The 23,350-nt window shown below is 35.6% G+C and overlaps 1 protein-coding gene across 22 annotated transcripts in view; it reads right to left on the bottom strand.

The window, feature by feature from the left end:
• SOX5 (SRY-box transcription factor 5) overlaps positions 1-23,350 on the bottom strand; it is a 996,739-nt gene that overhangs the window by 603,613 nt on the left and 369,776 nt on the right. The window lies entirely within an intron of this gene.

Here is a 23,350-nt window from a genome sequence, read left to right as displayed (position 1 = left end):
ACCCACATTTGAAGTAGTTATATTATGGTGGTGGGAAAATGCATTTTAGTTTCTTTCTTTTTTCTGCCTTGATTTTTCATATGATAATACATATAATATAATGATTATAATCATATATTATTATAATAAATAATAATAATGTCATTTATATAGAAAATTAGTTAAATCTTATTTTGAAAACAGGAAAAATTTGAAAACTTATCAGAGGTTGTTTACAGAAGTAAATTATGGCTTATAATTGGAACAAATTTATATTTTGGATAAAAACTTTGGAAAAAAAACTTTGAGAATATTTTCTTTCTTATTTTTATTTGATCCTCTAGTCTCTGCTAAAGACTTGAAATTGAATATATGTTAAGGGTATCTTCCTTAAGATACTATAGTTCTCTAAGGACTGCTGAGAAGGGTCTCCACACATTGAAGGCCCTCTGTAAATACCTGAACAATGAATATGATGGGCATTTCTAATATATATTATTTCCAGAGGTTTTCTTATAAATAAACTACATGTATGTCAATCTTAATAATATAGGAGAATTTAGTCAGCTATACCCAACTGGTGGTGGGGGAAATAGAAAAAAAATGTATTCATAATTTCTAAGATTGATGAAAAATGTTTCCAATATTTTTTTCCACTTATCATCTCTTAAAATATTTTGAGTGTTTTGAAAGGGCTTCCAAACTTCTTTAGTATCACATTCTCTATTTTTTTAACATTGCTTCCCTGGTGTTACTACCAAGACATTCGATTATTTTGAAAACAAACCAAGTTGCAGCCATGAAAAAAAAAAAAAAAAAAGTTTGGTTCAGAGATGGAGGAAGCAAGAAAAGCAGTCTAGAGCCATTTTTCGCTCACATGGTGGCCTCCATCCCTTGTACCATTCAAGATCTCCTCATGTAAACTGTCTAAAACACTATGAATAAGATATTCACTTAGGTTAAAATAACTGTTAAAAACAAAAGCTAAAGTAATGTGAATGAATCTTAATCTGTCTCTTGTCAATATTTAGTTGAGCTGTGCTATGAAAATGAGACTTTCATATGGATGTGGAAAGAAAATAGAGGGTTCAGCATGGAGCCACTTGAGAAAGGAGGGTGGGCCTGGCCTTGGTCACCTGAATGGCACCTCCAGGGTATCAGGTAGTTGAAAAAACTTGGAAAGAGCAGCAGCAGATGGAAGTCAATGCATAGAGGGGAAAAATGCAACAAAGACAGATACTTCTATTTTAAAATTATCATTTCTTTCAATGTCAGTAGGCATATGTTTTTGGACACCACTGGTACTCAGATCAGACCCTTTTGCTAGTGGTTCTGATTCCAACTCCCAGCTACTGAGGCTTTGTTTCTCCTGCTTAGCAACTGCAAATTTTCTTCAGAGGACTCCCTTTAGCCTACTGAGGCATCTTGCATTATAGGTGGGTTGCAAGTACCTGGCAGCATGTGTCTTCTCCCCTTACTCTCTGCCCTGAAGGTTTATAATCCATGACTGCATCATAGGGCACTGTAAAGTCCAACTTCTTTGTCTTCAGAAGATAACAAATCTAAGGTGTAATATGTAATCCAAGCCCCTCAAGACTAGCTCAGGACTTCTACTGAAATCATACCCTGTTTGGCTTTCAGCCTTTCCTGGATGTGTTCCTTACTCCCTTATTGATTTCTGCTGGGAACACTTCCTGATAAATAACCTGCAATTGAATCCTTGTCTTACAGTAGGCTTCTTGGAAATTATAATACTATATACCTCAGAGAGAAGGACAGGTGGGGAACATGGGTGGCTCAGTCTGTTGAGAGTCCGACTCTTGAATTTAGTCCAGGTCCTAATCTCATGGCTCCTGAGATCCAGCCCCAAGTCAGGCTCTGTGCTCAGAGGGAGTTTGCTTGGATAGTCTCTCCCTCTATCCCTTCCCATGCATGCACACACTCGCTCTCTTTCTCTCTCTCAAGTAACTAAATAAATCTTAAAAAAAAAAAAAAAAAAAAGCAGGGGACACATTACTATTTTTCCTTCTTCCTCCTTTTCATCTTCTCCCTCGCCATCTTTCTCCCTCTTGTATTCATCATTCCTCTCAGATGCTAATTTTTATTTTTAAGTAATCTCTACATCTAACATAGGGCTTGAAATCACAGCCCTGAGATCGAGTTGATGCTCCACGAATGAGCTAGCCAGGTGCCCCCCAGATTGTTATTCCTAATGTTTATCTGTCAGATATATCAAACCAGCTGTATCCAGTATAATTCTAGGAGAACCTAGCATTTACTAAAATAGTATGCAATTAGTTTAAGTATTCATATGTCTCATTGCAAGAACAATTTAAAACTTATTTTTCTCAGATACAATTAATGAATTTAATGATAGAATCCTGAAAGAACAACCTAAGTTGCCCAAAACAAAGGAAATAAAAGATGCTGAAGGCATTACCATATTCTGTCTATGGACTTAAAAATTTCTCTATGAAATAGTTTGTTAAGAAGATGAAATTTGTGGGAATATATATTTCTGTAAATACAAGTGTTTGATTACATGAAATGAGAGGTATGCATGGTATGAAAATAATATACAAGTTATCTGCAGTGTTCCAAGTTATAAAACACTCCATTTCATGCTTGTCCATGGTGATTATGAGTTTTTTTTTTTTTCTTCTGTTTAACTTTCAGTACTTCTCTTTGGTCTAATGATATTTTACTTTACTTCTCATTTCCAATTTTTCATATTCAGTGTTTTCTCATTTCATTTTCATTGCAGTGGAGTTTCATGTCTGCTTTATAATGTATTTGCTCTCCATTTTTGTTTTCATTAATATTTCTATGGTATTTTAGCATTCATACATAGAGTTAAGCATATTTAAATTTCTTAAAATATATAAATATTTGATTAAGTAAATATATCTCCAAACATTAAAATTCTTCATTGAACTAAATGAATGCTTAGAATTGCATACAATTATTATAACACATTTAAATGCTAAACTAAGTTCAAAATAGGTGAAATACATTTAACACTACACTCTTTAGAAGTTAGAAGTTTAATTAGAACAATAATGAAACAAATGCACAGAAACAAGTCACAACTTTCTCCACACCTTCCAAAATCAGTAGGTAAAACGTAGTAGGTATAACGTAATAGGTCCATATTTTCATTTAATCTCTAACTGCTGACTTGTTCACAGGCTGATTAATCTAAAAAGTCTACGGCAATACAACTGAAGGTTTTAACTAGGTACCAGGTTGGGATTTGGTAGAGTAAATTGTAGACCCAGTTCGTAACAATAATCCTACGGAAAACGTACTTTGAATTCCAACAACTGATTTGCAAATTAGAGGACTTGTCCCGATAGAAACCTAAAAAACACTGCTTTTATATTATGTAGACTATTAGCTAAGTCACTCCCATCAAAGCCAGCTGTCACATGAAGTGCAGTACCAATATTTACTGCATTAAAAAACATATGTAACTCAAAAGCAAAGAATAGAGTAAAAATATGACAATGTGCATGGGCTCCAGCATCTATCAAGCAAATTTTATCTCTTATTTTCTTTTTATATTTCATTTGTTTCTGTTCAACATAATAATCTTGAATGTTCCAAAATAAGATGGTATCTGTAAATTTTTTAGTGTTTGCTAATTCAGAACACCTTACTGATTTTACTTTTGCTCCTTTAAGAGGAGAAATTTGAGACACAAGTTAAAGGTGAACTAGTTATTAAAATAAAGGCAGTTTAGGGATGCCTGTGTGGCTCAGTAGTTAAGCTTCTGCCTCTGGCTCAGGAAGTAATCCCAAATTCCCAGGATCAGGATTAAGTCCCACATCAGGCTCTTTGCATGGAGCCTGCTTCCCCTCCCTCTGCTTGTGTCTCTGCCTCTCTTTCTTTGTCTCTCATGAATAAATAAATTAATTTAAAAAAGTAAAGGCAGTTTAATAAGTAATATCAATTTTTTTTCAAAAGATAAATTCAACACATTTAGAAAACCAACTTTTCAAATGATTTTACTAAATTACTTAGCATGTAGATTGCTTTAACATCCTTATAAAATGAGGTAAAACAGTAGAAAAGATGGCATATCATTTCATTGCTTTACACAATAGCTAAGAGTAAAAATATTTATTTAATGAAACAAGAATCCTTGATCCTTTTAGAATTGACAAACTGCTAATATTACATTTTAAAATTTTAGAATTTCAGTCTATCTAGGGAAATATTTTATAGAATAAATCAAACTGAATTATTGTTGCCCAAGAAGCCACAAAAATAATTCACATTTATTTATCCAGAATGAATATGTATTTGGAAAAAGCATTGATTTTATAGAAATTAATTGATATACCTTTGTAACTATTTTAGTGGGTTGTCACATTAATCTTTATGCCTTTAAATGTAGTTCTGAGGTATGGATAATAATTTAATGAAACTGCTTCATAAACATACTTTGAAATTAACTTTGCCCCTTCAAGTAGTCTTCTTGGAAATAAAAGACTTATTCCAGTAATTCCATTGCTCTGTTTTTAGAATTGTCACTCATAAACTACAACATATTCTTTAGGGTACATTTTGATAAGCAAAACTCTTCTGATGGCAAAAATGTGGTTTTTAGATTCAAAGGTCATTTTAAGCCCATTTTTGTCTACTGAATCGCATGAAAATACTTGGTAATACATTTGGTTACATTTTTGGGATGTTTCTATAAAATAATGAAGGGTTGGGGCTGTTTTATTGCCTAACTTCAAAATTATTCCAAAATCAAATGTAAAATAATATTTTCAAAATTACTTAACAGTAGCAATCATAGACCAAAGTCAGAATCTTGAAAAATGACACTCATTAGGAGGAATATAATGTGTTGTGGTATGAAATCATTTTTAGGTATGTCATATATATAGGAATTTGATAAACCACTATTTACATTTATTATATCTGATTCTCTGACTTCTCAACTAGTCTTTATTTCATTCATCCATTCATCCACTCATCTATCCATCCAGTTATGTATTTATTTATTAATTTAACTTCCTTCCTTCCTTCCTTCCTTACAGGGCTCGAACTCACAACCCTGAAATCAAGACCTGAGTGAGATCAAGAGTCCAACGCCTAACCAACTGAGCCCCCTAAGCACCCCATTCATTCATTTATGAATCAGACACTTAATGAACTTATTACAACATGAAATGCTAAATCCAAGGTCACAGGATGAATAAGAGTACCTCCTTCTTTTGTTTATCCTCGGAATTTCCCCTCAAATATTACAAATTCAATTATCTGTTTCTAAACAGGAAATTGTTTTAAAAAATTAGAATTCTAAGGAAAACATTTATTTTGCAACAAAGTCTATTCTCAGAAAAAAAAATATTTAATGAATTTATTGACTTTGAGATTCTTGTGTTTTCCCTGTTACTGCCAACAACTAGGGTAACCTAACACTTGGTTTTGAAACTCAATAAATTTCCCCAGTGAACTATCCATCATTTAGGCATAGAAATGACTTAATCACCCAGTATCTCATTAGCCGAATTCTTAACCGTATATATTCTCATTCTCCTTCCTTAATTTTAGAAGATGGCATATGATAATAAAATAAATACAGACTATAGGCTTATTTTAAGGAACAGGTTCCAGGGAATATTCTGGGATCAAAATATTCGAACTAACACTCTACTCATTCAACACTCATATCCAAGTAATTGACAAGGTGAATAATTATGCAGAAACATAATGTTGACAGACTGCAAAGATCTGCAATCCTTATGGATGCAACATTATTCTGGATACTGTACTTGGACAGAAAAGTATATTCTCTCCAATGTTTTCAACAACATATCATTATAAATAAAATATTTTATTAATATTTTAATAGTTTTAATAGTGTTTAATATTTTTATTTTATAATAAAATACTTTAACAAGGCTATGCTTTTAGGCAAAGCTTCCTATCCCTGAATAATCAATAACCAAAGTTTTTTCCCCCAGTAATAAAAGTTCTAATATAAATAATCATTACATCTAGAATAATAGAGGTGAAAATCTATGAATTATTATCATGCACACTGCTCCCTCAATCAAGAAATGAAACATCTTACCCTTTAGCTTAACATGCCACTATTTTCTCCAATATGAAGATGATGAAATGATAAACACGTTAAAGGCAATTTGGTGTAGAAAGAGGTTGGGAAATTCTCATGATGAAAAAAATAGCATACAAGAAATTATTTGAATGTAGTTAAACATGTAAATTTTACAATATTCTTAAAGTTTTAATGATCATAATATCTATAGTAAGAAAAATATGAAATAACATCTCCATAAATCATCACATTTCTTTGACTCTGATCATGATGCATGTAGTAAAATGAGAAGAATAGCAGGTGACCAGGAGAACAAGAGAAGTTAGGTGAGTTTTATGACCTGTTTTGCCATTTGCACTGCAGCCTATAAGCAATGTTGAACCATTAAACATTTATAATCAAAAAGTGATATGACTGACTTCCTTTTATTAGAAAGATCATTCCATGGCAGTCTGAAATATTGAAGCAGGAGAAGAGAGATGAGAGGAAGAAAGATCAGCTAAAGACTACAAAGTAAAAGGATGAAGGAGGCCTGAAATACAATCATGATTACTTTGAGAGAGAGGGAAGAAGGGATGGATGCAAGAGACACTTCCAAGTAATGGACTTAGGTTCAACCTCATTGAAGTGTTTTCTTCTCTATATTTTTATGTCCTGAATTGAATTGACTAAACATCATCAACATCCACGAGAATAGTTTAATATAAAAAAATTCTAGACACTGAAAACATGATGTGTTTTCTTTAAAGATATATTTATTTGAGAGATAGAGGGCATGTGCACGAGTGGGGGAAGGGCAGAGGTGGAGAGAGAGAATCTTGAACAGACTCTGTGCTGAGTGCTGAGCCTGATGTGGAGCTCGATCTCAGGACCCTGAGGCCATGACTGGAGCTGAAACCAAGAGTGGGACACTTAGCTGACTGAGGCACCCAGGCACCCAAAACATGATGTGTTTTAAAGGGAAGTTGTAAAAATAATTTTTCAGGAGATGACTTTGTACATACAGCACTAGACACAAACAACAACAACACACACACCCCTCACGTACAGAACTTTAAAATTAATACATCATTTTTATATGTATTACTTAATAATCACAACACCTTTGTTGAAATAGGCTTCATTATCCCCACTTCACAGTTACCTGAATCATAGAGATGATTCTATTTGCATGGGGCCATCAAACTTTGACATGGTAGGCTTAATCCCAGATCTTTTACTCTGAGTTGATGTTATCCTAACACCAAGTTTTGTTTTTTTTTTTTCCTGCCTGAAAGAAAGTGATGGACTTCTAGACAGCCTCCAAAGGACCTTTCCTAGAAATTCTTGAACCTTCCATTATTAATCATATTATGTTGGGCAGCCTGGGTGGCTAGGTGGTTTAGTGCCACTTTCAGCCCGGGTTGTAATCCTGGAGACCTGGGATCGAGTCCCACGTCGGGCTCCCTGCATGGAGCCTGCTTCCTCCTCTGCCTGTGGCTCTGCCTCCCTCCCTCTCTCTCTCTGTCTTGCTCTGTGTCTCTCATGAATAAATAAATAAAATCTTAAAAAAATAATATAATGTTGGTCAAGCATATTACTTCTCACTGAATCTCAGCTGTTATGAAAATAAAATAGAAAAAAAGACTGAAAGTGCCTTCAGCATTGCCCAGCACTCTTCTAAATCCATCCCAATCAAATATATGAAGATAGTTATATACCAAACAAAAATGTCACATGCACCATGTTTCACTGGTCAAGTTTGAAGTATATAGAGGTAAACTCTGAATATACCCATAAAATGAGTGTACTAGAGCAGACAGCATAAATATGAGGGTCTGTGCCAAGGCCTATATGTTTATTATTAATGAACCTCAGCTAAGGAGACCAAATAGGAATAGTAGATTGGGACACCTGGGTGGTTCAGCGGTTTAGAGCCTGCCTTCAGCCCAGGACATGATCCTGGAGTCCTGGGATCGAGTCCCACATTGGGCTCCCTGAATGAAGCCTGCTTCTCCCCCTCTGCCTATGTCTCTGCCTCTCTCTCTGTGTCTCTCATGAATAATAAATAAAATCTTTAAAAAAAACAAGAATAGTAGAATAAAAACTAAGATTAGTATTATAAATGTCAGGAGATGAAAGTTTCAAGTAGTTGCTATATACAATAGAATCAAATGCTAAGAGCAAAAGGAGAATGATTACTCATAATACCTCATTATTTGAAAAAAAAGTAAAAATTAAAATAATACCTCATTATTTGAAAATTTAAAAAGTTATTGTTTGGGGCATCTGGGTAGCTTAGTTCATTAAGCATCTGCCTTTGGCTCAGGTCATAATCTTAGGGTCCTGGGATGGAGCCACATGTCAGGCTCCATCCTCATGAGAGAGTATGCTTCTCCCTCTCCCTCTGCCACTCTGCCTATGCCCCAACACATGTGCTCTCTCTGTCTCAAATAAATAAATAAAAACCTCTAAAAAAAGATAAAAATGAAAGTTACTGCTCATAATAATAAAAATTGTCATCCATAATATTAAGAAAATTTTAAAATTTAAAATACAGCTGTTCCTGAGGGTCCAGGGTAAAGGGAAATTCATACTTTGCTCTTCAGATTGTCAATTGGAGCAGTCCAGTATTTCAGTAACAAGAGCCCCCAGTGTGTACACCTTCTTTCCCAACAATTTCAAATAGAAAAAATTTCAAAACAAAATCAGAATTCTACAAAGAAAAGATATGAAAATAGGATTTTGAAAAAAATATGGCTTACATGAATATTTGGTAAAAATCATTGATGAGGAAACTGCTGTACAGTGCTTGTGGACACGTTATGTCTTCAACAATATTGGCAGTAAATAGAAAGAAAAAGAGAAATAGAGGAAACACTTTTAAGAGTCCTGAAGCTAGGGTGCATTGCTGCAATTTTTTTTCAGTAATTAAGTTGATAAAAATCCCACTGGAGTTAAAGAGCTTTTGACATGTTTTCTCCAGTATGCTTTTATTAAAAGAAGTACAGTAGACCAGAACCCCTTTAATTAATATACCAGGTACTTCATAATCTCTTGCTAACCCAATGATATACAAAAGTTGGGATGCTTCTAGATAAACAAGCTAGTATCTATGATTTAAGCACACTTATCTAGATTTAGCCAAAATAATCTTCATAATTGAACAAACATAATAGCTCCTAAGTTTGAATAATGAGAAGACAGAGTTCAATTATTAAGGACTTTTGTCCATAATTATTCACACCAGACTTCCTCCATAAATATACATTAATCTAAATGCAATATCACAAAGTGGAGTTTTAAATAGTAAAGAGAAATAGGAATGAAGTGTTGACCAGTTTTCTCAGAGAAACTGCAAATTACTATGCCCTGCATTTCTGAATAGGGAAAAATTTTTAGCTTAGAATCTCATCGGGGCAGAAACACAATATGAGAAAATTTTCCTTTATCCTCTTGGAAAATACACTCTGGTTAACCAGGTTTATGTAAAGAATATAGCTTGTTTTGGAAAGGGATTCTTCCCTTATTCTCTTTTTCTCTCAAGGTTATGAGTTACCTATTTTGTCCTCTGGAATCTTTAACAACAAAGGTACTTGAAGACACATTTTCAACAGGTCTCCTTCAGCTTTGAAGAGGTAAGGAGTCATTGCCTGGTGGGTCATCCACTTCCGACAGAGAAGGGTGACCCAGATGATGGGCACTGATGCCCTCAGCCTTCTCCACTTCAGTAGGATTTGTCTGGCCTTTTTTTGGTTTGTTTCCAATGTAGGTAAATGAGCTCTGCAAATATTAACCAGTGTCAGGCATGCTGTGAGCCTCTTCCTAATGAGGCCCTAAGGATGTAAGCTGGAGGAGCTATTTCAGCTGGTCTAAAGGCAATACCTAACAGTCAGACATTTAATTTCACTTAAGTGCAAACCAGAGAAGGGTAGCCCTGGAAAGCTTTTTAAATATGAAGAAATATGCTCAAATCATAGCATAATCTAGTTAATGATACAATAGGGCTTTCAAAAATGACCTAAAGCAAAGGATAAAGCAAATGATTTAAAAAAAAAATCCCAAACTAATCACACTCCATTAAAAAGGTCTGTTATTCTGAAGTGCTCCTTTGTAGACACATCTGCATTTATCTTAATAAACAGTAGGCTTTCTGATCCAGGTTCTGGGAGGTAGCCATATGACAATGATCTTGGTGCCAGAGCTATTTGCTGATACTGCATTAGAGAAGATCAAACTTCAGCAATGCTTTTTGTCTACTCATCACACTTCTGCATCTGGGCCTTCTTGTAAATTAATTTCCTTTTTTGTGTATTTATTCTGTGTTTTATTGTGCAATCTCTGTCTTGTAGATTGATGCCAGCAACCTGGTTTGGGTTATATGAGCAAGGACTCTCTGTCAGTAAAACAACTCTATAGAGTATGAATGTGGCATTGGTCTTCAAAATGTTTTCATGATAATGATGATGAATCTCTTGTGAAAAGTTTGTGACAGCCAATGAAAAGGTGGAAGTAATTATCTTTTTTTAACTTCCTGTTCAGCAAAATGATTTCTCCTATAATTTCCCCTGATTAAAAAAAAATATGTATGTATATATCTTTCCATCCATCCATCCATCGATCCATGCATCCATGCATCCATCCATCATTGGCTAGCTAGCTAGTATATCCCCAGGCAGAGAAAAGCAGCAGGAATTCCTAGCTCTGCAATTTGTAAAATGACAAAAATGGCAGACATAATTCAAATCATTCATTGAGATAAAATTAGCTCAAAGAAGAGAAATAATAGAAGTTAGATTGCATAGTATTGTTATAGGTTATTGAGTGGTTTATTACAAAAATAAACATATTTACCCATGAGACAGTTAATTCTTCTCTATGTACAGTGTCAGAAAATAATCTCTAGTGAGGAAATGTTCTATAAGTTTATAGTTTTCACTCTATTTTCTTCAGTGAGTCCCTTGGCACACAATAATACCATGTTCTATGACACAGAACACACTAGCTGTTATGAGATAGAAGTTAATCCCCATTGGTAGCATTTGAAGATGATGCTTTACTGTTCATATTGTATATACTGAAGTTTATACACTTCAGAATATATAAACTTAAAGCTTTCTTCCTTAAGTTACTGTCAAATCTAAACGTTACAATAATATATGCTTTCCTTTTTAATTAAAAAAGCTCCAATACACATATATAATTTTACCTAGTTTCTCACTCCAGGGCATATATATTTACTTTTGAAACCAAAATTATCATTTGACTTATTTACCAAGGAGAAAAATAGTAATTCTATTTAGATATGTGCCCTATGAAACTCTGTTAAAGGATAAATCATAAGTTGGACTCATCTGTCCTAGTTGTTAATTATTATAGGTGTCCCTGATTGGAAACAAGTAGTTAATTCACACCAAATCACCACCAACGTGCTAACTAGCAGGCCAGCACTTCAGTGTGTCTATAATTATTTATGACCAAAAAATGAAAACCAAGGTAAGAGATGGGAAAATAAAGGTTACATTTTTATCTCTGTTAACTGAATGCTTTCTACTACAACATACTACTGCTTTCTTTTCCTACTTTTCCATTTTAAGTTAATAGAATTTGTTAGTAAAAGAGAGTTAACATGTCACTTACTCAATTACTTACAAAAAATCAATTCTATGACATAATTTTAGTGTTAACATTGAAAAGCACTGATGGCAATTCTTACTATTTTACGAGCACAAAGATATTTTTGAAAGTCATATTTTTAAAAAGCCATAACGTAACTAAGCAGTATGAAGTAAAGTGTTTGTTTTTAAATGGACCATGCTTTAGTATAGAGGAAACTGAATATATTTCCATATATCATACAAATACCTTTACCTTCCATCATTTATTACAAGGAGTACAAAAACACAGTATTATTTACACTTTCAAAGTGCAATTCAAAGACCTTTTGGGTATACTCAGTTAACATCTGGATTATTCCTATGAAGTAAAATAATATCTATTATGAAATGTTATAGTATCACATTTCTATGACTCAACATAATCTTTTTTCATAATATAGCAAACATTATTGAGTTCCTAGTAGTGTATGTATAAAATGTGGAATTATGGGTGACAACTTAAAAAAATGAATACATAGTACCTGCCCTCAAAAAGCTTAAAATGGAGGGGATGATTTATTTGCAATTGCAAACATCAGAGATAGCTCATAAATCATTAAGATTCCTATTTGATTTCCTAAAATTATATTACACACCATAGACTACTCTAGATTATTTAAATTTACTAATCCAGTGGATATTCCTTTTAGAAATTCAGTGCACTCTCTGATGTTTATAGCAGCATTATACACAGTATCCAAACCACAGAAATAGCCAAAGTGTCCACTGATGGATGAATGGATAGAGTAGGTGTGGTCCTCTACATATATATGTGTGTGTGTGTGTGTGTGTGTGTGTGTATAGAGAGAGAGACAGAGAGATAGACAGAGAGACACAGAGAGAGAGATATGTATACACATACGGAATATTACTCAGTCATAAAAAAAGAAATCTTCCCATTTAAAACAACATGGAGGGGGCTAAAGAATATTATGCTCAGTTAAATGAGTCAGTCAGAAATAGACAAATACCATATTTCACTCACATGAGCAATTTAAGAAACAAAACAAATGAACAAAGGGGAAAAAAAGAAAAAGAGGCAAAACAAAAAACAGACTACTAACTATAGAGAAAAACTGATGGTTACCAGATGGGGGTGGGTGAGAGGATGGGGAAAATAGGTGATGGGGATTAAGGAGTGCACTTGTGATGAGCATAAGGTGTTGGTAGGGAAGTGCTGAATCATTATATATGTGACCCTAAAACTAATATTACATTGTACGTTAACTAGAATTTAAATAAAAACTTTTTAAAAAAGAAATCCAGTGCACTCATTTTCACTGCTTTTGTTCTAAAGGATCAAGAAAGCTGTAAGTAAGAAGAAAAGGTAGTAACAATGAATTGTTTAGGAGTGTCATTTGAGTTGTCTGTGAGATATTTAACAAAGACAGGAGGCCAATGGATATGCACCCTACTATTCAAGAGATAAGTGTGAAGTGGAAATATAAATATAAATGTATGTGTCATTAACATATAGGTTGATAATAAAATCTTGCATGTGAATGAGATGAGATCCTTAGTAAGTATAAAGTGACACAAGAAACAGATGCGAGGGTATTAATTCAATGGCAGCTCTTCTAATTTCTTAACTCTTATGCTAATGATGAGATTACCCAAATTTTGATGACCAATTAGCTCACTTTACTCATGTCATCATTATGTACACTAACACTTACTTCTGTCTATGTTGTTTTAAGATTTTATTTATTTGACAGAGAGAGGGAGCACAAGCAGGGGGAGTAGCAGAGGGAGAAGGAGAAGCAGGCTCCCTGCTCAGGGAGGGCTCGATCCCAGGACTCCAGGACCATGACCTGATCCAAAGGCAGACGCTTAACCTACTGAGCCGCCTAGATGCCCAACATTTCTTTATTCTTACTATTTGCGAATGGTTTAAAAATTTCAATCATATTATTTGTGTTCTTTAATTTTGTTCTATTTATTTTCACTTGAAATTATGCTTTTAAAATTTACACACTAGGGTTACACATAGACTAGTTCATTTATTTAGCTAACTTGTATTGTCTGCATGAACTTTGTTTACTCATTCCCCACCCTTGGTAAATGTTAGATGACTCCTACTTTTTTGCTCCAAGAGAGCATTGCAATGAATGTCCTTTAACTTACATAAGCAAAGGATTTTAAAAGGAGGTTATTTACTTGGAACTCTTAGGTGTGCTCATCCTTCTGATTTCAGGAACTAGGAAATGAGATAGAGGACTAGTAGATGAGTAGAAATGATTAAAAGTATGCCCCTGAAGGAGATAATATATATGGAACTATGCTTAAGCTGTAAATGCCATTCAGTTGCTTTTATTAACATCTTCCCTTCTTCCTTTTCTAAGCTAACTTTGTTCTATTCTGTTTTTCTTCGTTTAATATAAGAGGGACCAAAAAACAACCATTATTTCCTAATGATGTTCTATCTTCTAGCTTTGGAAGATAACAACAGTTATATGATTAAAAAAAGAAAAATCATGGAAAAGTAAACTTGGGATAAGATGTATAATATGTGCTTTTCCTGCAGTATTGAAATGTTTTTTAAATCTTCTGAAAGCTGTAAAGATTGTTATTTGAGTTTGTTTAATGGTATTGGAAAATTTGCTTCACTTAGGAACCTTTTCCAAACACACCTATTAACAATTTACAGAACTAATGGTGTGTGGAGCGGATTGGAAGAAATGGCTTAACTCAGTGTTCACTGCTGGGCTGACAAAGCCTTCAGAAGCAGCACTGTGGTTTTCACGGGCCCTCCAGACTCGCCCCTGGCATTAGGATGTTGACTTTCTCCTTCCACTATGTTCTTGACCCTCCATCATGCTGAGATTTCTACTCAAGCATATGCTACAAAGGAAAACAATTCCTTCTGTTTTAAAATGCTAAATCCTAGGTGGATCTGTAGAAGGAACACATTTCCTGTGTTTTCCTAACTAAAAACAGGAACTTGTGATTCTAAGCAATATTTACTTTGTTTCTGATCAGCTCGAGCTTCTAGCTACCAATATCTTTATTTAAAAAACATTTTTCAGTACTCACTATGTGGTAGGCACTATGTTCTAGTGATTTACAAATATAAAATCACTTATGCCCCCAAAGACTCTATGGGGAAAACAATCTACTTTTCCTTAGATTGCAGAAGGGCAAACTGATGAAGGGAAGCAGCAGAGTCAAGATGCAAAACCAGGCAGTTGGTGGTTCCTCTGTTACCTCATTTCTGCTTTCTAGTACCATTATGTATTATTTAAAATATATATTATGTTGGGGCACCTGGGTGGCTCAGTCAGTAAGCGTCTGAGTATTAATTTTGTCTCAGGTCATGATCTCAGGGTCATGAGATTGAGCCCTATATTGGCAAGGCTCCTTGCTCAGTGGGGAGTCTACTTGTCTTCCTCTCTTTCTACTCTTCCCCCTTACTACTCCCTCTCTCTCTCTCAAATAAATAAATAAATCTTTAAAATATATATTATATAAATTCCAATGTGTACATGCTTTATATACTTACATCTATATGTTCCATGTTTAACATATATGTGTATTTATTACATATTATAGATAAATTTATATCTATTTATATATACTAGTACAGATATACATAAAGTAGTTGACCTGACAAGAATAATTGTCTAAACTTTTATAATTAAACTGTCTCTTTATGGAGAGATTTCAGATTGATTCAGAATTGTGCTAGCCTAATCGCTGCCACATTTTATGTTCTATAAAATAACAACAAAGCTAGGGTTGAGTATGCTTTTCTCCTACTAAATGTGTATCATTGTCATTAACAAACCCATTTGGTACTATTCTTATTGTTAAGGTTTGTTTATTTGCTTTTTAAAATACATTGTATTGTCTAACTTAAAAAAATCTTCAATAAAAATAATTGCAAGGAAGTGGGGGAAAAGATCAATGACCTGTAATTTATATTTCAATAGAGATACTAAAATAAGCTGCTTATATTTTTTATTTATTTTAGAGGATGGTTTTTAGAGCCTTCTTTTGACAGCCACTATAACCCTATACTAAAGCAGGAACTGCTTGGAAAAAATCTCCCTCTCCCAAAATATCAATAAAATGAGCAGGAAAAATTAGCTTCACAGCAGGCCACTTTAATGAGACACAGAAGCAAATCGGACAAGGCAGATAATATGATGCCTTTTGGAATATAATAGAGAATAGAATTAGCAAGTATAAAAGAAATCCCATCATTGTATAAATCAAACTCCCAGGGTGGGAGGAAAATCTTATATATCTATGAAAGATGGGCAGGCAGGCATGTGCCTATAGCTACTAGGGACTCATTCTTGTGTATGTATTTATGTATATAAATGCAAATGTGTCTGTATATATTATCCTGTGCAGAGCATTGTGTGCTATCACTGTTGTGAATAACAGCAAATAAACATTATTACTACAATCTGAATTTCCATGGAGAGACAGAGAAAGAAAGAGAGAGAGAGAGAGAGAGAGAGAGAGAGAATGTGAAGCTCTTGAATGTAATGTAGCATTTCCCTTGTAGACAAATCAACTCCTTTCAATAAAATGAAACTAAATTTTAGAGGAGAGTGAAGTGATTCTTATAATGAATAGTAACAACCACATAAAAATTGAGGATCCCTCAAGATTAAAAGTCCTCAAGTAAATAAGTCATTTTTATTCTGACTTACATAAAGGTTACCAACTTTTGCTATATTTTCACTTAAAAGAATAAGTTACTGACTTATAACATTATTTATAATTCTGCATTATTTAAAATTCTGCACACCTAAAAATGACACCTTCTAGCAGACTTCATGAGATCTTTTGAACGATTCCAAGAAAACAATTCACTTCAAATAACTATTATCAGAATTCATCAACTGTAAGGTAGACTGTAAAGACTTTAAAAATTCAAGCTCTTGGGACACCTGGGTGGCTCAGCGGTTGAGCATCTGCCTTTGGCTCAGGGCGTGATCCTAGAGTTCCGGGATCGAGTTCCATGTCGGGCTCCGGGCATGGTGCCTGCTTCTCCCTCTACCTGTGTCTCTGTCTCTGTCTCTGTCTCTCTCTCTCTCTCTGTGTCTCTCATGAATAAATGAAATCTTTTTTAAAAAATTCAGGCTCTTAAATAAAATCAGTTCCTTACAAGTAGGCTTTTTTTTTTTTACTTTTTAAAAAAGATTTTATTTATTCATGAGAGACACACAGAGAGAGGCAGAGACATAGGCAGAGGGAGAAGCAGGCTCCTCACGGAGAGCCTGACATGGGACTCGATCCCAGGATGCCAGGGTCACGAACTAAGCCAAAGGCAGATGCTCAATCATGAGCCACCCAGGTGCTCCAAAAGTAGTTTTTAATATTGATATATTTTTATTCACAGTAGTTTTATTACTTGTGTATTGTCTTCACAGTATTTCCACAGCATTAGCATCTTTCCACTAAATGCATTTGATGCTGATATAAACAGGATAGTCATTTGTTCGTTCAATATTTACTTTACACCTACTACTCAGCTTTATTTTACAGCTACTATATGGCACTAGACTGAAGATAGAAGGTTAGACAAGAAATGATAAGCAGGAAAAGTATAGGACTCTGGAGTTGGAGAGATGTAGATTAAAATGTGATATGGCATAACTAGTTTTGGGCAAATGATTATTCTTGAGAACTTTGGGGTCTTCTAGCTTTTGCCTATATAAATCTCATTATAAGATATATGTAAGCTATCTGACTGACCTAAGCTACGTTATGCTACCCTCACCCCCACAGTTTTAGGCTGCTTAATTTCATGCATATCTGGCTGTCTGGGGGGCTGGCATAATGTGCCCATAAGGTATATATTTGCCTGAACTGTAAAGGGTATCCTAGGAGAAAATATTAAGAGAGACTCATAAACCAAGTCTAAGGACAATGAGTTAGTTTCAGAGGAGAGTGGCACTTTTAAGTACAGCAGGTTATGTGGCTTAAGATTGTTTCCTAACCCCACAATTTTTCTCAGGGGCTTGTGTCAGAATCTGAGGGAAAGAAAAAGACAGAAATGAAATAAAAGAGCTGTTTCACAAAATTCATGGGCAACACTAAAAACACAAGGCCACCCTCCTTTGCAGCCCACAAAACAGCAGGCAGCATCATTGCAAGGACAGGGGCATTGCAAAGAGCTCATAGGGTGTCAGGTGACACTTGACATTAATCAGAGCAAAGGAGGAGAAACACAGCAAACACCACATGATAGGCCAGGTGCCATGTGTGTGAAAACATATGAGATGCATTCTCAGGTGGGAACAGGCCTGAGAGGCAGAAGTCACTCTGTTTTTCCACATAAAGACAATTTGGGGGGTGCCTGAGTGGCTCAGTGGGTTAAGCATCTGCCTTCAGCTCAGATCATGACCCCGGGGTCCTAGGACTGAGCCCCAGATCAAGCTCCCTGCTCAGTGGGGAGCCTGTTTCTCCCTCTCCCCACTGCTTGGGCTCTCTATAGCTATCTCTCTCTCTCCCAAATAAATAAATAAATAAAATCTTTTTAAAAATCTTATTTTACCTTCAGACATACATAGCTATAGGAGATGTAGATTTAAAACCTGTTTTTAGGAAATTCTTTCATGTAGTTTTTATTTGTTGTTGTTGTTGGTTTTGTTTTGTTTCTTCTGGTATCATTTCTTAGCCCACTGCAAAACCATCTCCCCACACATGCACACATTTGAATGTAAGCAATAAGACTTGAAAATCAATGAAGATTTATACTATTTAGTTTATACTTAAACAAAAAAAATCTCCATTTTCAAATACATAAATTACCAGTTGCATTATGAATACATATGGCACAAAATACTCTTCCCAATTATCAAAAATAGTGGAATTTTGGCTTTCAATCATGTAGTTAGTCTATTAGTCAAAGTGATGCTCTGGAATCAGAGGACATAGCATATTGGGACACCACTAATGAGAAGCCCCTGCCAAGTCACTGCACCTACAGTACTTTATCTACAACATCATTATGAATTCATGTAGAATTTGGGGATACTAGCCCCTCCCCTACAAGCATCATAATGAAGACGTGTGGTTTGGCAAATTGCTATATCCTGCTATAGTACCATTTCCCACTCTGCTTGGTCGAGTGGGTCTCCAGAATACAGTGATTCTTGGCAAGTTTTGTTGCTAAATTAGGGTACCCTAGAAATAGGACAAAATTAACACCTGATAGTTTATCCCCACATATTTTACCTGACAGTCTTTGTCCTCAAAACGTATTTTTTGAGCAATCCCTTATACTCATTAGAGTTGTAGTTTTTTTTCTCTTACCCAATAGACATTTTTTAAAGCTTTGATTATTATTTGCTCAGCACTTTATGAGGCAATGGGGAAAAAAGACAATATATAGAACCTGCTTTCAAATACATTCTCTGGGGGACACAGCATGTAACACAATGATAACCTGTGTTCATCAGTAGAATATGCACAGGGAACTACTACAGAAGCATATAAAGAAGAGCCTCCCTGACATGCTCTAATTGAGAGGCAAAGTTTCTATTTTACAGAAACGTCTGTATTTAAGTACAGTCTTGAAGTTAAGGTTGAAGTTTATGAGGCTTTCTAGAGAATAAGAGAAATCTAAGCAAAAGGAAGAGAACGTGGGTAGACATGAGAATACGAGAACATGGCATTTTGAGGACTGACAATATTTCACTATGGGTGGAGAACTGTGTGTGTGTGTGTGTGTGTGTGTGTGTGTGTGTGTGTAAACAGGCTTGGAGGTCAGAAGTAGAAACAAAGGCTAGGTCCCAAACGTGCAGTGTATGCTGCTCTATGGTTGGATTTAACGTGCCCTAGAGAGTCACAGAAGGATTTCAAACAGCTGAGTAACATGGTAACATTTCCTTTTAGAAAGCTTCAGTTTGGAATGGACAAACTGAGGGAGGGAAGCCAGTCAGGAGGGTAGTTGAGGCAGCAGGTTCCTTCTTGGCAGGAGAGAGAAAAATATCTGAGGGAAAAGCAGAAAGATGCAGGAGGTTACTGTCCCTTCCTGTGAAGAGAATGCGAGATTTCACACATCAGAAATGTCAATTCAGGTAAGTTAGAAAGACATAAACAGGTCCAATAAAGTATAGTTCACTATGCTATCAAAGCAGTTTTTTTCAAGAGAACAAGAAATATCATCAAGTGCTAGGGACAGAGGTCCTAAATCTTTATTATTACATCCTCAATAGGACTTTATTAAAAGCACCCTAGGAATCTTTTCATAAAAATTAGGCGCTTCCCTTTGAAGTACCACTTTCTATTTTAATTTCCTATAGCAGAAATTCCAGAAACTAAAAATAAGATTACTGGGATGAGAAGGCAGAAAAAAAAAAAAAGAAGCAAAAGAGGAAAGGTAGGGTGAGGTGTCGTCCCAAAGGCCAGTTCCTGGAATTCTCAGCAACACTCCTGCACTGCCTTCCCGCCCCTTTCACCTCATCTAACCCACCACACCAGCCCAACTTCTCACACACATGTGGACACTTGAGGTTTGAGCCATAAATCTTGCAAAGTCTGTCAACTGACAGCCTAATAACATGAAAGGAGTATCTGCAAACAAGATGGTTTCGAGCCATTGCTCATGACCCTGAACAAATCAGGGCCTGGTTCCCTTTGCAGGATAGAGCCTCTCCTTTAATCACTTAACTGGATAGATTGATGTGACACTTAAGAAATAAACCAAGAGGTCTCTGTTTTCCAGCTATCTACTGGTCTCATTTACTCTTTCCCTAACAATTAAGTCCAGCTTGTCATATTTTGAGACCTAATCAATGTATAAATGAGGGGCAGCTGATAATCTGGCCTTTTCTGCCCTGTATTAGTTATTCACAAGGAACACAACCTTTTCCAGCTTTCTACCTGGTAATCATCGAGGAGCATTCAAAGAACGACACTGTGAGGTTAAGGGCTCAGGCAGTGGTTATCAATCTTGGCTGCACAAAAAAAAAAAAAAAAAAAAAATCACCTGTGGAGTAGTTGGTGTGTGTGTATGTGTCTGTGTGTGTGTGTGTGTGTGTGTGTGTGTGTTGGAGGGGATGGCACTTTGATATTTTAATATAGATGCTTAGTACTCAAAACAAACCTAACAAATCAGAATTTCTGGGTATGAGGCCCAGGCATTTTTATAAGCATCTACTGTAGATTCTGATGTTCAGTCACAGTTAAGAATAAGAAGGTATCAGCAATATACTCCCAATTCTACCAGTCGTGGCACTGATTAGTGCACAGAACAATATTTTACTAGAGAAACATGCAAAAAAGAAGATTCTCAGGAACCAAGATCTATTGAATCAGAAGCTCAGGAAGTGGGACCCAGAGACGTGACAGGTTTCTTAGATGAATGTTAGATTCACCAATCATTTGAGAACCATTTTGCAAGGATTTCAAATAGCTGCTTTGTTATCTGACTACGTCAACTCTAGTAGATATTATTAGCACTTGAGGAGTTGGAAGGAGCCTCAGAGATACTCACTGGGACCAAGCCAAATTACTATTCCAGATATTAGTGAGGAAGGAGAATGCAAAACACACACACACACACACACACACACACACACAAAACAAGGAGGAGATAAATAAGTTCCCTGCCTTAACAGAAGAGACACTACTCAGCGGGAAAAATAATCACCAAGCAACCTATGGAAATTACAGATTAACAGAAAGAGAAATGCAGAAATTCTAACGGGATGCATTGCCTCCAGCCTTTTTTGACAGTCATTCTTCTGGAAGTGCCGTGCAGAGCCTAAGAGCTACTTCTTGATCATAAAGCGGTTCTTGGCAGACCCCACCTAAATGCTCCAAAGTGTAAGCCACAGTTGTCCTAAAACTAAAGGATGCAAATATTGTCAACTTTTGCCAACTATATTTAGATTACACTTTAACTGCTTCACATGATAATTACACAGCCCTCCTCATCATCTCATATTTTGTCTTCCTGGTATCTCTACCATCTTTCATACAATAGGAATGCTTTTCCAGCAGGTGTCCACATAATATTTTCAGTTAAAAAGGAGTGACTAGGAGATGCCACAAGGAGAAAACAACCTAAAAGCAAAATAAAAATGAGGACATACTGGAAGAGCACAACGGTGATTTGTGTTGACAGTGTTTCTTTGGAGGCAGTACACTGCTCTCATAAACTGTTTCCACCCTGGTGGGTAAGCCACCAGTTTCCCGCACTGCAAGTGCAGCATATGTTCATGGAGGCAAAGGTTCATAGGCTTTTGTACCTATAAATTCCAGACATCCACTCTGCTCATCCCTAGTGGGCTCTATGAGATGACACAAGACCCCTGGAGCCAACATGAGGAGGCCTGTTCACCTTAGATAATAATATGAACTGTAAAAAGTATCAAGTGAATCAAAAATGGGTGTGAGCACTAATATTATGTGCTGACTCTACTAAAGAAAAAGAAAAAGAACATAATTTTCACTAGAGAAGACTGTCCTGATATCACAGACCTTGTTACTAAACCATCAAGTTTCTCATCTTAAACACTCTGTCCTGAGAATTGACCCCTCTACCATAAAGCTAGCTGGTTCTTCTTCTAAAGGCAAAGCCTGCCAGATCCCATCAAAAACACTCCGAATAAGACTCCTCAGACAGGCAAAAATTGAAATTAAAAAAAAGCTAAAAAAAAAAAAAAAAACAAAAGGAGAGGAGAGAAAACTTACTGGGAAAAATACACATACTTAACTTTAAAGATGAGAAGAGGGGTGCCTGGATGACTCAGTTGGTTGAACTTCTAAATCTTGATTTCAGCTCAGGTCATGATCTCAGGATCCTGGGATCAAGCCAGGTGTCAGGCTCCCAACTCAGCAGGGAGTCTGCTCCCCCTCCCACTCTACCTTGGCTCCTCCCCCCACTCAAGCACACATATACTCTCTCTCTCTAAAATAAATAAATAAGTCTTAAAAAAAAAGATGAGTAGAGAAATACTCATAGTATATTTCAAATAGTATTTAAACATATAGTGATTCATCTTAAACTAAATTATTGGCCAGGTACCAGTCCCACCCACAACCTGTTGTGGTTGAAGAGCCTGCTATAATGAGCAAGTTTCTACCAAGTGATTGGAAGGCTAGTGCAAATAAGCCTATGGTATACAGCCCATAGACCACAGAGTATTCGAGTTTAAACAAAGGGTCACACTGAATCCAGGATCATCACTGCAGTGAGAAGTCTCTTCCTGCTCCCTGGTATTATATGTACTGTAGTGGGATTGGGAGGAGGACAGAGAAGTGAAAAGTCTAAGGTTAATTCTAACACTCTGAAAGGCACCTTTTCCCTGATCTCTAGATTTGCAGCTTTAGGCTATAGACAAACAGCTAATTTTTCATGATTACTTGTCAACTAAAAGACTAAAATGTTGCTTTTGGTTGTGACAATTTACAGTACTTCAACACTACATTCAAAGCAACCCAGCCAAACTTTATTTTTGTCGGTTTGGTTTAGATTTGATGACCGAATGGAATAATAACAGAATATTTCTTTATCCAAACCTGAGTTGTGGTTGAAGGGCATCTTAGATCAAGGTAAGTAACAATAACAACTAGTATTTATTTGGCCTTTTTGTGAGCTATGAACTAAGAATAAATTTCCATTTATTCTTTTCACTAACATCGTTAAGAAGGTGCGATTAGCACCTCATTTTTTAACTGAGTTAAGCGAGGT

Source organism: Canis lupus, chromosome 25 (assembly GCF_048164855.1).
Source record: "Canis lupus baileyi chromosome 25, mCanLup2.hap1, whole genome shotgun sequence".
In the NCBI taxonomy this organism is placed as follows: domain Eukaryota; kingdom Metazoa; phylum Chordata; class Mammalia; order Carnivora; family Canidae; genus Canis; species Canis lupus.
Note: the sequence above shows the minus strand (reverse complement) of the source record. Positions and strands in the feature narration are given on the sequence as shown.